We start from the raw sequence: 17,328 nt of genomic DNA on the forward strand, positions 1-17,328 counted from the left end.
CACATCTCGTGAGAGTTTTCTCAAAAACTATAATTTTTTAAATTTTGATAATTATATGCAAGGTGCCCCTTAGCTAGGAGTACTTGACAGCTTTTAAATGAAAGCTCTATCTTTAATAACAAAAAAGTTATGCAAAATTTTCGATCTATAAAAGTACATGTTAATTGTAAAAAAAACCAAAATTTCGATTTTTCTCAAAACTTAATTTTTTAAAATTTTAATATATATATGTGCAAGGTGCCCCTTCGCTAGGAGTACTTGACTGTTTTTAAATAAAAGCTCTATCTTTAATAACAAAAAAGTTATGCAAAATTTTCGATCTAAAAAAGTACATGTTAATTGTAAAAAATCGAAATTTCGATTTTTCTCAAAAAACTATAATTTTTTAAATTTTGATAATTATGTGCAAGGTGCCCCCTTCGCTAGGAGTACTTGACAGTTTTTAAATGGAAGCTCTATCTTTAATAACAAAAAAGTTATGCAAAATTTTCGATCTAAAAAAGTACATGTTAATTGTAAAAAATCGAAATTTCGATTTTTCTCAAAAACTATAATTTTTTAAATTTTGATAATTATGTGCAAGGTGCCCCTTCGCTAGGAGTACTTGACAGTTTTTAAATGGAAGCTCTATCTTTAATAACAAAAAAGTTATGCAAAATTTTCGATCTATAAAAGTACATGTTAATTGTAAAAAAACGAAATTTCGATTTCCCTCAAAAACTATAATTTTTTCAATTTTGATAATTATGTGCAAGGTGCCCCTTTGCCAGGAGTACTTGACAGTTTTTAAATGAAAGCTCTATCTTTAATAACAAAAAAGTTATGCAAAATTTTCGATCTAAAAAAGTACATGTTAATTGTAAAAAACCGAAATTTCGATTTTTCTCAAAAACTATAATTTTTTCAATTTTGATAATTATGTGCAAGGTGCCCCTTTGCCAGGAGTACTTGACAGTTTTTAAATGAAAGCTCTATGTTTTAATACAAAAAAAGTTATGCCAAAATTTTCGATCTAAAAAAGTACATGTTAATTGTAAAAAACGAAATTTCGATTTTTCTCAAAAACTATAATTTTTTCAGTTTTTTATAATTACGTACAAGGTGCCCCTTTGCAAGGAGTATTTGACAGTTTTTAAATGAAGGCTCTATCTTTAATAACAAAAAAGTTATGCAAAATTTTCGATCTAAAAAAGTACATGTTAATTGTAAAAAAGCGAAATTTCGATTTTTTTCAAAAACTACAATTTTTTTAGTTTTTTATTATTACGTATAAGGTGCCCCTTTGCAAGGAGTACTTGACAGTTTTTAAATGAAAGCTCTATCTTTAATAACAAAAAAGTTATGCAAAATTTTCGATCTAAAAAAGTACATGTTATTTGTAAAAAATCGAAATTTCGATTTTTCTCAAAAACTATAATTTTTTTTAGTTTTTGATAATTACGTACAAGGTGCCCCTTTGCAAGGAGTACTTGATAGTTTTTAAATAAAAGCTCTATCTTTAATAACAAAAAAATTATGCAAAATTTACGATCTTATAAAGTATATGTTTAATTGTAAAAACCCGAAATTTCTATTCTACTGCATGAATATTACATTTAAGGTGCTGCCATTTACTTACCATGCGTTTAATTATCTCCCTAATAAAATCCGTGAACATCAAGTCGGTGTCGTCGCCCATACACTCCTGGATTATGCGGTTACCTTCGGACAATTCAGATAAGGGCCGACCTTCTGGATCGTACTTTTACAGGCCTAAATGGAGTCCATGCATGGGTTAAGTTCGTAAAATGATCCAAAAAAGTCATACCTTGACAACATACACGTCTGGATCGCATAGATGCAAGAGTAAAGTGATGAGGTTCCCTTGGATCTGCTCCTTAAATGCCTCCAAATTGGTCTCCTAGCCAAGGGATGTTGCCAGATCTTCTAATAACTGGATCGAGTATCTCCTTAGACGTGGATCCTCTTGACTGAATAGCAACTTGATCCTCACTGCCTGCGGTAACTTGAAAGGGATGAAATTTGTACCCTGGCAAACTGTTCAGGAGTTCCGCACCAAGCAGCTCTGGTCCAGCTGGAAATCCAGAATCATCTCCAGTAGATTTTCTATCAAAACCGCCTGTTTGCTCTCTACGTTGTCCCTTGATCAAGTAGGTAAAGAAAGCGACCACTAACATCCTCTAAGGTATCAGGTTCGACCGAATAATGTGCCCATAAAGGAGACGATCCATGACAAAATGAGCTGCATGTCTCGACATACGTCCCCCACCACTGTTTCGGTCATTTTTGAGATGTTGTTGTTTCGGAGATGTTGGTTTCTGGTCGATGCAGAGAGAGCTGAAGGATTAAAGGTTCGGTCAGATGTGAACGAGTGAGTAAACCCGTATCCCCCCCACCCACCCCACACCGTTTATCAGTAAGAAATTATATACCCCCCTCCTTTTCATTATTATAACTATACAGCGGATTGTTCTCATTAAGTAGATTACGAAAATACCGGGTTATAAGAAAATCCGAGCAGAACTAAGAAATCGAGTATTTTTTTGACCTTGTTTTTGAGGCCAAAGATGGGCTCCAAGTTTTCGATCTAATAAAGTACATGTTAATGTTAAAAAACCGAAATTTCGATATTTTTTAAAAACTACAATTTTTTTAGTTTTTTATTATTATGTGCAAGGTGCCCCCTTCGCTAGGAGTACTTGACTGTTTTTAAATGAAAGCTCTATCTTTAATAACAAAAAAGTTATGCAAAATTTTCGATCTAAAAAAGTACATGTTAATTGTAAAAAACCGAAATTTCGATTTTTCTCAAAAACTATATTTTTTTCAATTTTAATAATTATATGCAAGGTGCCCCTTTGCCAGGAGTGCTTGGCAGTTTTTGAGTGAAAGCTTTATCTTTAATAACAAATAAGTTATGCAAAATTTTCGATCTAAAAAATTACATGTTAATTGTAAAAAACCGAAATTTCGATTTTTCTCAAAAAACTATATTTTTTTCAATTTTAATAATTATATGCAAGGTGCCCCTTTGCCAGGAGTGCTTGCCAGTTTTTGAGTGAAAGCTTTATCTTTAATAACAAATAAGTTATGCAAAATTTTCGATCTAAAAAATTACATGTTAATTGTAAAAAACCGAAATTTCGATTTTTCTCAAAAACTATAATTTTTTCAATTTTGATAATTATGTGTAAGGTGCCCCTTTGCCAAGAGTGCTTGGCAGTTTTTGAGTAAAAGCTTTATCTTTAATAACAAATAAGTTATGCAAAATTTTCGATCTAAAAAATTACATGTTAATTGTAAAAAACCGAAATTTCGATTTTTTTTCAAAAACTACAATTTTTTTAGTTTTTGGTTATTACGTACAAGGTGCCCCTTTGCAAGAAGTACTTGACAGTTTTTTAAATGATAGCTCTATCTTTAATAACAAAAAATTTTATGCAAAATTTTCGATCTAAAAAAGTACATGTTAATTGTAAAAAACCGAAATTTCGATTTTTCCTCAAAAACTATAATTTTTTCAATTTTTTATAATTACGTACAAGGTGCCCCTTTGCAAGGAGTATTTGACAGGTCTTAAATGAAGGCTCTATCTTTAATAACAAAAAAAAGTTATGCAAAATTTTCGATCTAAAAAAGTACATGTTAATCGTACAAAAACCAAAATTTCGATTTTTCTCAAAAACTATAATTTTTTTAATTTTGATAATTATGTGAAAGGTGCCCCTTCGCTAGGAGTACTTGACAGTTTTTAAATGAAAGCTCTATCTTTAATAACAAAAAAGTTAAGCAAAATTTTCGATCTGAAAAAGTACATGTTAATTGTAAAAAATCGTAATTTCGATTTTTTTCAAAAACTTTAATTTTTTCAATTTTGATAATTATGTGCAAGGTGCCCCTTCGCTAGTAGTACTTGACAGTTTTTAAATGAAAGCTCTATCTTTAATAACAAAAAAGTTATGCAAAATTTTCGATCTAAAAAAGTACATGTTAATTGTAAAAAACCGAAATTTCGATTTTTCTCAAAAACTATATTTTTTTCAATTTTAATAATTATATGCAAGGTGCCCCTTTGCCAGGAGTGCTTGGCAGTTTTTGAGTGAAAGCTTTATCTTTAATAACAAATAAGTTATGCAAAATTTTCGATCTAAAAAAGTACATGTTAATTGTAAAAAATCGTAATTTCGATTTTTTTCAAAAACTTTAATTTTTTCAATTTTGATAATTATGTGCAAGGTGCCCCTTCGCTAGTAGTACTTGACAGTTTTTAAATGAAAGCTTTATCTATAATAACAAAAAAGTTATGCAAAATTTTCGATCTAGAAAAGTACATGTTAATTGAAAAAAAACCGAAATTTCGATTTTTCTCAAAAAACTATAATTTTTAAATTTTGATAATTATGTGCAAGGTGCCCCTTCGCTAGGAGTACTTGACTGTTTTTAAATAAAAGCTCTATCTTTAATAACAAAAAAGTTATGCAAAATTTTCGATCTAAAAAAGTACATGTTAATTGTAAAAAAACCCAAATTTCGATTTTTCCTCAAAAACTTAATTTTTTAAATTTTGATAATTCTGTGCAAGGTGCCCCTTCGCTAGGAGTACTTGACTGTTTTTAAATAAAAGCTCTATCTTTAATAACAAAAAAGTTATGCAAAATTTTCGATCTAAAAAAGTACATGTTAATTGTAAAAAATCGAAATTTCGATTTTTCTCAAAAACTATAATTTTTTAAATTTTAATAATTATGTGCAAGGTGCCCCTTCGCTAGGAGTACTTAACTGTTTTTAAATGAAAGCTCTATCTTTAATAACAAAAAAGTTATGCAAAATTTTCGATCTAAAAAAGTACATGTTAATTGTAAAAAAAACGAAATTTCGATTTTTCTCAAAAACTATAATTTTTTTAATTTTAATAATTTTGTGCAAGATGCCCCTTCGCTAGGAGTACTTGACAGTTTTTAAATAGAAGCTCTATCTTTAATAACAAAAAAGTTATGCAAAATTTTCGATCTAAAAAAGTACATGTTAATTGTAAAAAAACCGAAATTTCGATTTTTCTCAAAAACTATAATTTTTTAAATTTTGATAATTATATGCAAGGTGCCCCTTAGCTAGGAGTACTTGACAGTTTTTAAATGAAAGCTCTATCTTTAATAACAAAAAAAATATGCAAAATTTTCGATCTAAAAAAGTACATGTTAATTGTAAAAAAACCGAAATTTCGATTTTTCTCAAAAACTATAATTTTTTAAATTTTGATAATTATATGCAAGGTGCCCCTTAGCTAGGAGTACTTGACAGCTTTTAAATGAAAGCTCTATCTTTAATAACAAAAAAGTTATGCAAAATTTTCGATCTATAAAAGTACATGTTAATTGTAAAAAAACCAAAATTTCGATTTTTCTCAAAAACTTAATTTTTTAAATTTTAATATATATATGTGCAAGGTGCCCCTTCGCTAGGAGTACTTGACTGTTTTTAAATAAAAGCTCTATCTTTAATAACAAAAAAGTTATGCAAAATTTTCGATCTAAAAAAGTACATGTTAATTGTAAAAAATCGAAATTTCGATTTTTCTCAAAAACTATAATTTTTTAAATTTTGATAATTATGTGCAAGGTGCCCCTTCGCTAGGAGTACTTGACAGTTTTTAAATGGAAGCTCTATCTTTAATAACAAAAAAGTTATGCAAAATTTTCGATCTAAAAAAGTACATGTTAATTGTAAAAAATCGAAATTTCGATTTTTCTCAAAAACTATAATTTTTTAAATTTTGATAATTATGTGCAAGGTGCCCCTTCGCTAGGAGTACTTGACAGTTTTTAAATGGAAGCTCTATCTTTAATAACAAAAAAGTTATGCAAAATTTTCGATCTATAAAAGTACATGTTAATTGTAAAAAAACCAAAATTTCGATTTTTCTCAAAAACTTAATTTTTTAAATTTTAATATATATATGTGCAAGGTGCCCCTTCGCTAGGAGTACTTGACTGTTTTTAAATAAAAGCTCTATCTTTAATAACAAAAAAGTTATGCAAAATTTTCGATCTAAAAAAGTACATGTTAATTGTAAAAAATCGAAATTTCGATTTTTCTCAAAAACTATAATTTTTTAAATTTTGATAATTATGTGCAAGGTGCCCCTTCGCTAGTAGTACTTGACAGTTTTTAAATGAAAGCTCTATCTTTAATAACAAAAAAGTTATGCAAAATTTTCGATCTAAAAAAGTACATGTTAATTGTAAAAAACCGAAATTTCGATTTTTCTCAAAAACTATAATTTTTTAAATTTTGATAATTATGTGCAAGGTGCCCCTTCGCTAGGAGTACTTGACTGTTTTTAAATGAAAGCTCTATCTTTAATAACAAAAAAGTTATGCAAAATTTTCGATCTAAAAAAGTACATGTTAATTGTAAAAAAAACGAAATTTCGATTTTTCTAAAAAAACTATAATTTTTTTAATTTTAATAATTAAGTGCAAGATGCCCCTTCGCTAGGAGTACTTGACAGTTTTTAAATGGAAGCTCTATCTTTAATAACAAAAAAGTTATGCAAAATTTTCGATCTAAAAAAGTACATGTTAATTGTAAAAAAAACGAAATTTCGATTTTTCTCAAAAACTATAATTTTTTTAATTTTAATAATTATGTGCAAGATGCCCCTTCGCTAGGAGTACTTGACAGTTTTTAAATGGAAGCTCTATCTTTAATAACAAAAAAGTTATGCAAAATTTTCGATCTAAAAAAGTACATGTTAATTGTAAAAAATCGAAATTTCGATTTTTCTCAAAAACTATAATTTTTTAAATTTTGATAATTATGTGCAAGGTGCCCCTTCGCTAGGAGTAATTGACTGTTTTTAAATGAAAGCTCTATCTTTAATAACAAAAAAGTTATGCAAAATTTTCGATCTAAAAAAGTACATGTTAATTGTAAAAAAAACGAAATTTCGATTTTTCTCAAAAACTAAAATTTTTTTAATTTTAATAATTATGTGCAAGATGCCCCTTCGCTAGATGTACTTGACAGTTTTTAAATGGAAGCTCTATCTTTAATAACAAAAAAGTTATGTAAAATTTTCGATCTAAAAAAGTACATGTTAATTGTAAAAAAAACGAAATTTCGATTTTTCTCAAAAACTATAATTTTTTAAATTTTGATAATTATGTGCAAGGTGCCCCTTCGCTAGGAGTACTTGACAGTTTTCAAATGAAAGCTCTATCTTTAATAACAAAAAAGTTATGCAAAATTTTCGATCTAAAAAAGTACATGTTAATTGTAAAAAAACCGAAATTTTGATTTTTCTCAAAAACTATTATTTTTAAAATTTTGATAATTATGTGCAAGATGCTTCTTCGCTAGAAGTACTTGACTGTTTTTAAATGAAAGCTCTATCTTTAATAACAAAAAAGTTATGCAAAATTTTCGAGCTAAAAAAGTACATGTTAATTGTAAAAAAACCGAAATTTCGATTTTTCTCAAAAACTATAATTTTTTCAATTTTGATAATTTTGTGAAAGGTGTCCCTTCGCTAGGAGTACTTGACAGTTTTTAAATGAAAGCTCTATCTTTAATAACAAAAAAGTTATGCAAAATTTTCGATCTAAAAAAGTACATGTTAATTGTAAAAAACCGAAATTTCGATTTCTCTCAAAAACTATAATTTTTTAAATTTTGATAATTATGTGCAAGGTGCCCCTTTGCCAGGAGTACTTGACAGTTTTTAAATGAAAGCTCTATCTTTAATAACAAAAAAGTTATGCAAAATTTTCGATCTAAAAAAGTACATGTTAATTGTAAAAAACCGAAATTTCGATTTTTCTCAAAAACTATAATTTTTTCAATTTTGATAATTATGTGCAAGGTGCCCCTTTGCCAGGAGTACTTGACAGTTTTTAAATGAAAGCTCTATGTTTAATAACAAAAAAGTTATGCAAAATTTTCGATCTAAAAAAGTACATGTTAATTGTAAAAAACGAAATTTCGATTTTTCTCAAAAACTATAATTTTTTCAGTTTTTTATAATTACGTACAAGGTGCCCCTTTGCAAGAAGTATTTGACAGTTTTTAAATGAAGGCTCTATCTTTAATAACAAAAAAGTTATGCAAAATTTTCGATCTAAAAAAGTACATGTTAATTGTAAAAAAGCGAAATTTCGATTTTTTTCAAAAACTACAATTTTTTTAGTTTTTTATTATTACGTATAAGGTGCCCCTTTGCAAGGAGTACTTGACAGTTTTTAAATGAAAGCTCTATCTTTAATAACAAAAAAGTTATGCAAAATTTTCGATCTAAAAAAGTACATGTTATTTGTAAAAAATCGAAATTTCGATTTTTCTCAAAAACTATAATTTTTTTAGTTTTTGATAATTACGTACAAGGTGCCCCTTTGCAAGGAGTACTTGATAGTTTTTAAATAAAAGCTCTATCTTTAATAACAAAAAAATTATGCAAAATTTACGATCTTATAAAGTATATGTTAATTGTAAAAACCCGAAATTTCTATTCTACTGCATGAATATTACATTTAAGGTGCTGCCATTTACTTACCATACGTTTAATTATCTCCCTAATAAAATCCGTGAACATCAAGTCGGTGTCGTCGCCCATACACTCCTGGATTATGCGGTTTACCTTCGGACAATTCAGATAAGGGCCGACCTTCTGGATCGTACTTTTACAGGCCTAAATGGAGTCCATGCATGGGTTAAGTTCGTAAAATGATCCAAAAAAGTCATACCTTGACAACATACACGTCTGGATCGCATAGATGCAAGAGTAAAGTGATGAGGTTCCCTTGGATCTGCTCCTTAAATGCCTCCAAATTGGTCTCCTAGCCAAGGGATGTTGCCAGATCTTCTAATAACTGGATCGAGTATCTCCTTAGACGTGGATCCTCTTGACTGAATAGCAACTTGATCCTCACTGCTGCGGTAACTTGAAAGGGATGAAATTTGTACCCTGGCAAACTGTTCAGGAGTTCCGCACCAAGCAGCTCTGGTCCAGCTGGAAATCCAGAATCATCTCCAGTAGATTTTCTATCAAAACCGCCTGTTTGCTCTCTACGTTGTCCTTGATCAAGTAGGTAAAGAAAGCGACCACTAACATCCTCTAAGGTATCAGGTTCGACCGAATAATGTGCCCATAAAGGAGACGATCCATGACAAAATGAGCTGCATGTCTCGACATACGTCCCCCACCACTGTTTCGGTCATTTTTGAGATGTTGTTGTTTCGGAGATGTTGGTTCTGGTCGATGCAGAGAGAGCTGAAGGATTAAAGGTTCGGTCAGATGTGAACGAGTGAGTAAACCCGTATCCCCCCCACCCACCCCACACTGTTTATCAGTAAGAAATTATATACCCCCTCCTTTTCATTATTATAACTATACAGCGGATTGTTCTCATTAAGTAGATTACGAAAATACCGGGTTATAAGAAAATCCGAGCAGAACTAAGAAATCGAGTATTTTTTTGACCTTGTTTTTGAGGCCAAAGATGGGCTCCAAGTTTTCGATCTAATAAAGTACATGTTAATGTTAAAAAACCGAAATTTCGATATTTTTTAAAAACTACAATTTTTTTAGTTTTTTATTATTATGTACAAGGTGCCCCTTTGCAAGGAGTACTTGACAGTTTTTAAATGAAAGCTCTATCTTTAATAACAAAAAAGTTATGCAAAATTTTCGATCTAAAAAAGTACATGTTAATTGTAAAAAACCGAAATTTCGATTTTTCTCAAAAACTATATTTTTTTCAATTTTAATAATTATATGCAAGGTGCCCCTTTGCCAGGAGTGCTTGGCAGTTTTTGAGTGAAAGCTTTATCTTTAATAACAAATAAGTTATGCAAAATTTTCGATCTAAAAAATTACATGTTAATTGTAAAAAACCGAAATTTCGATTTTTCTCAAAAACTATATTTTTTTCAATTTTAATAATTATATGCAAGGTGCCCCTTTGCCAGGAGTGCTTGCCAGTTTTTGAGTGAAAGCCTTATCTTTAATAACAAATAAGTTATGCAAAATTTTCGATCTAAAAAATTACATGTTAATTGTAAAAAACCGAAATTTCGATTTTTCTCAAAAACTATAATTTTTTCAATTTTGATAATTATGTGTAAGGTGCCCCTTTGCCAAGAGTGCTTGGCAGTTTTTGAGTAAAAGCTTTATCTTTAATAACAAATAAGTTATGCAAAATTTTCGATCTAAAAAATTACATGTTAATTGTAAAAAACCGAAATTTCGATTTTTTTCAAAAACTACAATTTTTTTAGTTTTTGGTTATTACGTACAAGGTGCCCCTTTGCAAGAAGTACTTGACAGTTTTTAAATGAAAGCTCTATGTTTAATAACAAAAAAGTTATGCAAAATTTTCGATCTAAAAAAGTACATGTTAATTGTAAAAAACCGAAATTTCGATTTTTCTCAAAAACTATAATTTTTTCAGTTTTTTATAATTACGTACAAGGTGCCCCTTTGCAAGGAGTATTTGACAGGTCTTAAATGAAGGCTCTATCTTTAATAACAAAAAAGTTATGCAAAATTTTCGATCTAAAAAAGTACATGTTAATCGTACAAAAACCAAAATTTCGATTTTTCTCAAAAACTATAATTTTTTTAATTTTGATAATTATGTAAAAGGTGCCCCTTCGCTAGGAGTACTTGACAGTTTTTAAATGAAAGCTCTATCTTTAATAACAAAAAAGTTAAGCAAAATTTTCGATCTGAAAAAGTACATGTTAATTGTAAAAAATCGTAATTTCGATTTTTTTCAAAAACTTTAATTTTTTCAATTTTGATAATTATGTACAAGGTGCCCCTTCGCTAGTAGTACTTGACAGTTTTTAAATGAAAGCTCTATCTTTAATAACAAAAAAGTTATGCAAAATTTTCGATCTAAAAAAGTACATGTTAATTGTAAAAAAACGAAATTTCGATTTTTCTCAAAAACTATATTTTTTTCAATTTTAATAATTATATGCAAGGTGCCCCTTTGCCAGGAGTGCTTGGCAGTTTTTGAGTGAAAGCTTTATCTTTAATAACAAATAAGTTATGCAAAATTTTCGATCTAAAAAAGTACATGTTAATTGTAAAAAATCGTAATTTCGATTTTTTCAAAAACTTTAATTTTTTCAATTTTGATAATTATGTGCAAGGTGCCCCTTCGCTAGTAGTACTTGACAGTTTTTAAATGAAAGCTCTATCTTTTAATAACAAAAAAGTTATGCAAAATTTTTGATCTAAAAAAGTACATGTTAATTGTAAAAAACCGAAATTTCGATTTTTCTCAAAAACTATATTTTTTTCAATTTTAATAATTATATGCAAGGTGCCCCTTTGCCACGAGTGCTTGGCAGTTTTTTGAGTGAAAGCTTTATCTTTAATAACAAATAAGGTATGCAAAATTTTCGATCTAAAAAATTACATGTTAATTGTAAAAAACCGAAATTTCGATTTTTCTCAAAAACTATAATTTTTTCAGTTTTTTATAATTACGTACAAGGTGCCCCTTTGCAAGGATTATTTGACAGTTTTCAAATGAAGGCTCTATCTTTAATAACAAAAAAGTTATGCAAAATTTTCGATCTAAAAAAGTACATGTTAATTGTAAAAAAATCGTAATTTCGATTTTTTTCAAAAACTTTAATTTTTTCAATTTTGATAATTATGTACAAGGTGCCCCTTCGCTAGTAGTACTTGACAGTTTTTAAATGAAAGCTCTATCTTTAATAACAAAAAAGTTATGCAAAATTTTCGATCTAAAAAAGTACATGTTAATTGTAAAAAACCGAAATTTCAATTTTTCTCAAAAACTATAATTTTTTCAATTTTGATATTTATGTGCAAGGGGCCCCTTTGCCAGGAGTACTTGACAGTTTTTAAATGAAAGCTCTATCTTTAATAACAAAAAAGTTATGCAAAATTTTCGATCTAAAAAAGTACATGTTAATCGTACAAAAACCAAAATTTCGATTTTTCTCAAAAACTATAATTTTTTTAATTTTGATAATTATGTGAAAGGTGCCCCTTCGCTAGGAGTACTTGACAGTTTTTAAATGAAAGCTCTATCTTTAATAACAAAAAAGTTATGCAAAATTTTCGATCTAAAAAAGTACATGTTAATTGTAAAAAATCGTAATTTCGATTTTTTTCAAAAACTTTAATTTTTTCAATTTTGATAATTATGTGCAAGGTGCCCCTTCGCTAGTAGTACTTGACAGTTTTTAAATAAAAGCTCTATCTTTAATAACAAAAAAGTTATGCAAAATTTTCGATCTAAAAAAGTACATGTTAATTGTAAAAAACCGAAATTTCGATTTTTCTCAAAAACTATATTTTTTTCAATTTTAATAATTATATGCAAGGTGCCCCTTTGCCAGGAGTGCTTGGCAGTTTTTGAGTGAAAGCTTTATCTTTAATAACAAATAAGTTATGCAAAATTTTCGATCTAAAAAATTACATGTTAATTGTAAAAAACCGAAATTTCGATTTTTCTCAAAAACTATAATTTTTTCAATTTTAATAATTATATGCAAGGTGCCCCTTTGCCAGGAGTGCTTGGCAGTTTTTGAGTAAAAGCTTTATCTTTAATAACAAATAAGTTATGCAAAATTTTCGATCTAAAAAATTACATGTTAATCGTACAAAAACCAAAATTTCGATTTTTCTCAAAAACTATAAATTTTTCAGTTTTTTATAATTACGTACAAGGTGCCCCTTTGCAAGGATTATTTGACAGTTTTTAAATGAAGGCTCTATCTTTAATAACAAAAAAGTTATGCAAAATTTTCGATCTAAAAAAGTACATGTTAATTGTAAAAAATCGTAATTTCGATTTTTTTCAAAAACTTTAATTTTTTCAATTTTGATAATTATGTACAAGGTGCCCCTTCGCTAGTAGTACTTGGCAGTTTTTAAATGAAAGCTCTATCTTTAATAACAAAAAAGTTATGCAAAATTTTCGATCTAAAAAAGTACATGTTAATTGTAAAAAACCGAAATTTCGATTTTTCTCAAAAACTATAATTTTTTCAATTTTGATAATTATGTGCAAGGTGCCCCTTTGCCAGGAGTACTTGACAGTTTTTAAATGAAAGCTCTATGTTTAATAACAAAAAAGTTATGCAAAATTTTCGATCTAAAAAAGTACATGTTAATTGTAAAAAACGAAATTTCGATTTTTCTCAAAAACTATAATTTTTTCAGTTTTTTATAATTACGTACAAGGTGCCCCTTTGCAAGGAGTATTTGACAGTTTTTAAATGAAGGCTCTATCTTTAATAACAAAAAAGTTATGCAAAATTTTCGATCTAAAAAAGTACATGTTAATTGTAAAAAAGCGAAATTTCGATTTTTTTCAAAAACTACAATTTTTTTAGTTTTTTATTATTACGCATAAGGTGCCCCTTTGCAAGGAGTACTTGACAGTTTTTAAATAAAAGCTCTATCTTTAATAACAAAAAAGTTATGCAAAATTTTCGATCTAAAAAAGTACATGTTATTTGTAAAAAATCGAAATTTCGATTTTTCTCAAAAACTATAATTTTTTTAGTTTTTGATAATTACGTACAAGGTGCCCCTTTGCAAGGAGTACTTGATAGTTTTTAAATAAAAGCTCTATCTTTAATAACAAAAAAGTTAGGCAAAATTTACGATCTTATAAAGTATATGTTAATTGTAAAAACCCGAAATTTCTATTCTACTGCATGAATATTACATTTAAGGTGCTGCCATTTACTTACCATGCGTTTAATTATCTCCCTAATAAAATCCGTGAACATCAAGTCGGTGTCGTCGCCCATACACTCCTGGATTATGCGGTTTACCTTCGGACAATTCAGATAAGGGCCGACCTTCTGGATCGTACTTTAACAGGCCTAAATGGAGTCCATGCATGGGTTAAGTTCGTAAAATGATCCAAAAAAGTCATACCTTGACAACATACACGTCTGGATCGCATAGATGCAAGAGTAAAGTGATGAGGTTCCCTTGGATCTGCTCCTTAAATGCCTCCAAATTGGTCTCCTAGCCAAGGGATGTTGCCAGATCTTCTAATAACTGGATCGAGTATCTCCTTAGACGTGGATCCTCTTGACTGAATAGCAACTTGATCCTCACTGCTGCGGTAACTTGAAAGGGATGAAATTTGTACCCTGGCAAACTGTTCAGGAGTTCCGCACCAAGCAGCTCTGGTCCAGCTGGAAATCCAGAATCATCTCCAGTAGATTTTCTATCAAAACCGCCTGTTTGCTCTCTACGTTGTCCTTGATCAAGTAGGTAAAGAAAGCGACCACTAACATCCTCTAAGGTATCAGGTTCGACCGAATAATGTGCCCATAAAGGAGACGATCCATGACAAAATGAGCTGCATGTCTCGACATACGTCCCCCACCACTGTTTCGGTCATTTTTCGAACAAAAAAGTTATGCAAAATTTTCTATCTAAAAAAGTACATGTTAATTGTAAAAAATGAAATTTCGATTTTTCTCAAAAACTATAATTTTTTCAGTTTTTTATAATTACGTACAAGGTGCCCCTTTGCAAGGAGTATTTGACAGTTTTTAAATGAAGGCTCTATCTTTAATAACAAAAAAGTTATGCAAAATTTTCGATCTAAAAAAGTACATGTTAATTGTAAAAAAACCGAAATTTCGATTTTTCTCAAAAACTATAATTTTTTAAATTTTGATAATTATGTGCAAGGTGCCCCTTCGCTAGGAGTACTTGACTGTTTTTAAATAAAAGCTCTATCTTTAATAACAAAAAAGTTATGCAAAATTTTCGATCTAAAAAAGTACATGTTAATTGTAAAAAATCGAAATTTCGATTTTTCTCAAAAACTATAATTTTTTAAATTTTGATAATTATGTGCAAGGTGCCCCTTCGCTAGGAGTACTTGACTGTTTTTAAATGAAAGCTCTATCTTTAATAACAAAAAAGTTATGCAAAATTTTCGATCTATAAAAGTACATGTTAATTGTAAAAAAACCGAAATTTCGATTTTTCTCAAAAACTATAATTTTTTAAATTTTGATAATTATGTGCAAGGTTCCCCTTTCGCTAGGAGTACTTGACTGTTTTTAAATGAAAGCTCTATCTTTAATAACAAAAAAGTTATGCAAAATTTTCGATCTAAAAAAGTACATGTTAATTGTAAAAAAACTGAAATTTCGATTTTTCTCAAAAACTATAATTTTTTAAATTTTGATAATTATGTGCAAGGTGCCTCTTCGCTAGGAGTACTTGACTGTTTTTAAATGAAAGCTCTATCTTTAATAACAAAAAAGTTATGCAAAATTTTCGATCTAAAAAAGTACATGTTAATTGTAAAAAACCGAAATTTCGATATTTCTCAAAAACTAAAATTTTTTCAATTTTGATAATTATGTGCAAGATGCCCCTTTGCCAGAAGTGCTTGGCAGTTTATAAATGAAAGCTCTATCTTTAATGACAAAAAAGTTATGCAAAATTTTCGATCTAAAGAAGTACATGTTAATTGTAAAAAACCGAAATTTCGATTTTTCTCAAAAACTATAATTTTTTCAGTTTTTTATAATTACGTACAAGGTGCCCCTTTGCAAGGAGTATTTGACAGGTCTTAAATGAAGGCTCTATCTTTAATAACAAAAAAGTTATGCAAAATTTTCGATCTAAAAAAGTACATGTTAATTGTAAAAAATCGTAATTTCGATTTTTTTCAAAAACTTTAATTTTTTCAATTTTGATAATTATATACAAGGTGCCCCTTCGCTAGTAGTACTTGACAGTTTTTAAATGAAAGCTCTATCTTTAATAACAAAAAAGTTATGCAAAATTTTCGATCTAAAAAAGTACATGTTAATTGTAAAAAACCGAAATTTCGATTTTTCTCAAAAACTATAATTTTTTTAATTTTGATAATTATGTGCAAGGTGCCCCTTTGCCAGGAGTACTTGACAGTTTTTAAATGAAAGCTCTATCTTTAATAACAAAAAAGTTATGCAAAATTTTCGATCTAAAAAAGTACATGTTAATTGTAAAAAATCGTAATTTCGATTTTTTTCAAAAACTTTAATTTTTTCAATTTTGATAATTATGTGCAAGGTGCCCCTTCGCTAGTAGTACTTGACAGTTAATAAATGAAAGCTCTATCTTTAATAACAAAAAAGTTATGCAAAATTTTCGATCTAAAAAAGTACATGATAATCGTACAAAAACCAAAATTTCGATTTTTCTCAAAAACTATAATTTTTTCAATTTTAATAATTATATGCAAGGTGCCCCTTTGCCAGGAGTGCTTGGCAGTTTTTGAGTGAAAGCTTTATCTTTAATAACAAATAAGTTATGCAAAATTTTCGATCTAAAAAATTACATGTTAATCGTACAAAAACCAAAATTTCGATTTTTCTCAAAAACTATAATTTTTTCAGTTTTTTATAATTACGTACAAGGTGCCCCTTTGCAAGGATTATTTGACAGTTTTTAAATGAAGGCTCTATCTTTAATAACAAAAAAGTTATGCAAAATTTTCGATCTAAAAAAGTACATGTTAATTGTAAAAAATCGTAATTTCGATTTTTTTCAAAAACTTTAATTTTTTCAATTTTGATAATTATGTACAAGGTGCCCCTTCGCTAGTAGTACTTGACAGTTTTTAAATGAAAGCTCTATCTTTAATAACAAAAAAGTTATGCAAAATTTTCGATCTAAAAAAGTACATGTTAATTGTAAAAAACCGAAATTTCAATTTTTCTCAAAAACTATAATTTTTTCAATTTTGATAATTATGTGCAAGGTGCCCCTTTGCCAGGAGTACTTGACAGTTTTTAAATGAAAGCTCTATCTTTAATAACAAAAAAGTTATGCAAAATTTTCGATCTAAAAAAGTACATGTTAATTGTAAAAAACCGAAATTTCGATTTTTCTCAAAAACTATAATTTTTTCAATTTTGATAATTATGTGCAAGGTGCCCCTTTGCCAGGAGTACTTGACAGTTTTTAAATGAAAGCTCTATGTTTAATAACAAAAAAGTTATGCAAAATTTTCGATCTAAAAAAGTACATGTTAATTGTAAAAAACGAAATTTCGATTTTTCTCAAAAACTATAATTTTTTCAGTTTTTTATAATTACGTACAAGGTGCCCCTTTGCAAGGAGTATTTGACAGTTTTTAAATGAAGGCTCTATCTTTAATAACAAAAAAGTTATGCAAAAATTACGATCTTATAAAGTACATGTTAATGGTAAAAAACTAAAATTTCGATTTTTCTCAAAAACTATAATTTTTTCAATTTTAATAATTATGTGCAAGGTGCCCCTTTGCCAGGAGTGCTTGGCAGTTTTTAAAT

At 28.5% G+C, this 17,328-nt stretch overlaps 2 long non-coding RNA genes across 14 annotated transcripts in view; one reads left to right on the forward strand and one right to left on the reverse strand.

The window, feature by feature from the left end:
• The first annotated feature begins 7,736 nt into the window (after positions 1-7,736).
• The window catches only part of LOC126749736 (uncharacterized), a 30,213-nt gene continuing 20,621 nt past the window's right edge, over positions 7,737-17,328 (forward strand). For 7 of the 9 annotated variants that reach the window (XR_007665290.1, XR_007665289.1, XR_007665288.1 and 4 more), the window contains exon 1: positions 16,820-16,947. This is a non-coding gene — a long non-coding RNA (uncharacterized LOC126749736). Of the gene's footprint in view, positions 7,865-12,928; positions 13,057-16,819; positions 16,948-17,328 lie in introns of those variants that run through there. The other 2 variants (XR_007665282.1, XR_007665283.1) reach the window with 2 other exon arrangements.
• Positions 8,556-17,328, reverse strand: part of LOC126749735 (uncharacterized) — a 34,007-nt gene continuing 25,234 nt past the window's right edge. For all 5 annotated transcript variants that reach the window (XR_007665281.1, XR_007665280.1, XR_007665278.1 and 2 more), the window contains exons 5-6: positions 8,742-9,268; positions 8,556-8,686 (exon numbers count right to left, since the gene is read on the reverse strand). This is a non-coding gene — a long non-coding RNA (uncharacterized LOC126749735). The remainder of the gene's footprint in view (positions 8,687-8,741; positions 9,269-17,328) is intronic.

Source organism: Anthonomus grandis, unplaced genomic scaffold, assembly GCF_022605725.1.
Source record: "Anthonomus grandis grandis unplaced genomic scaffold, icAntGran1.3 ctg00000623.1, whole genome shotgun sequence".
NCBI lineage: Eukaryota > Metazoa > Arthropoda > Insecta > Coleoptera > Curculionidae > Anthonomus > Anthonomus grandis.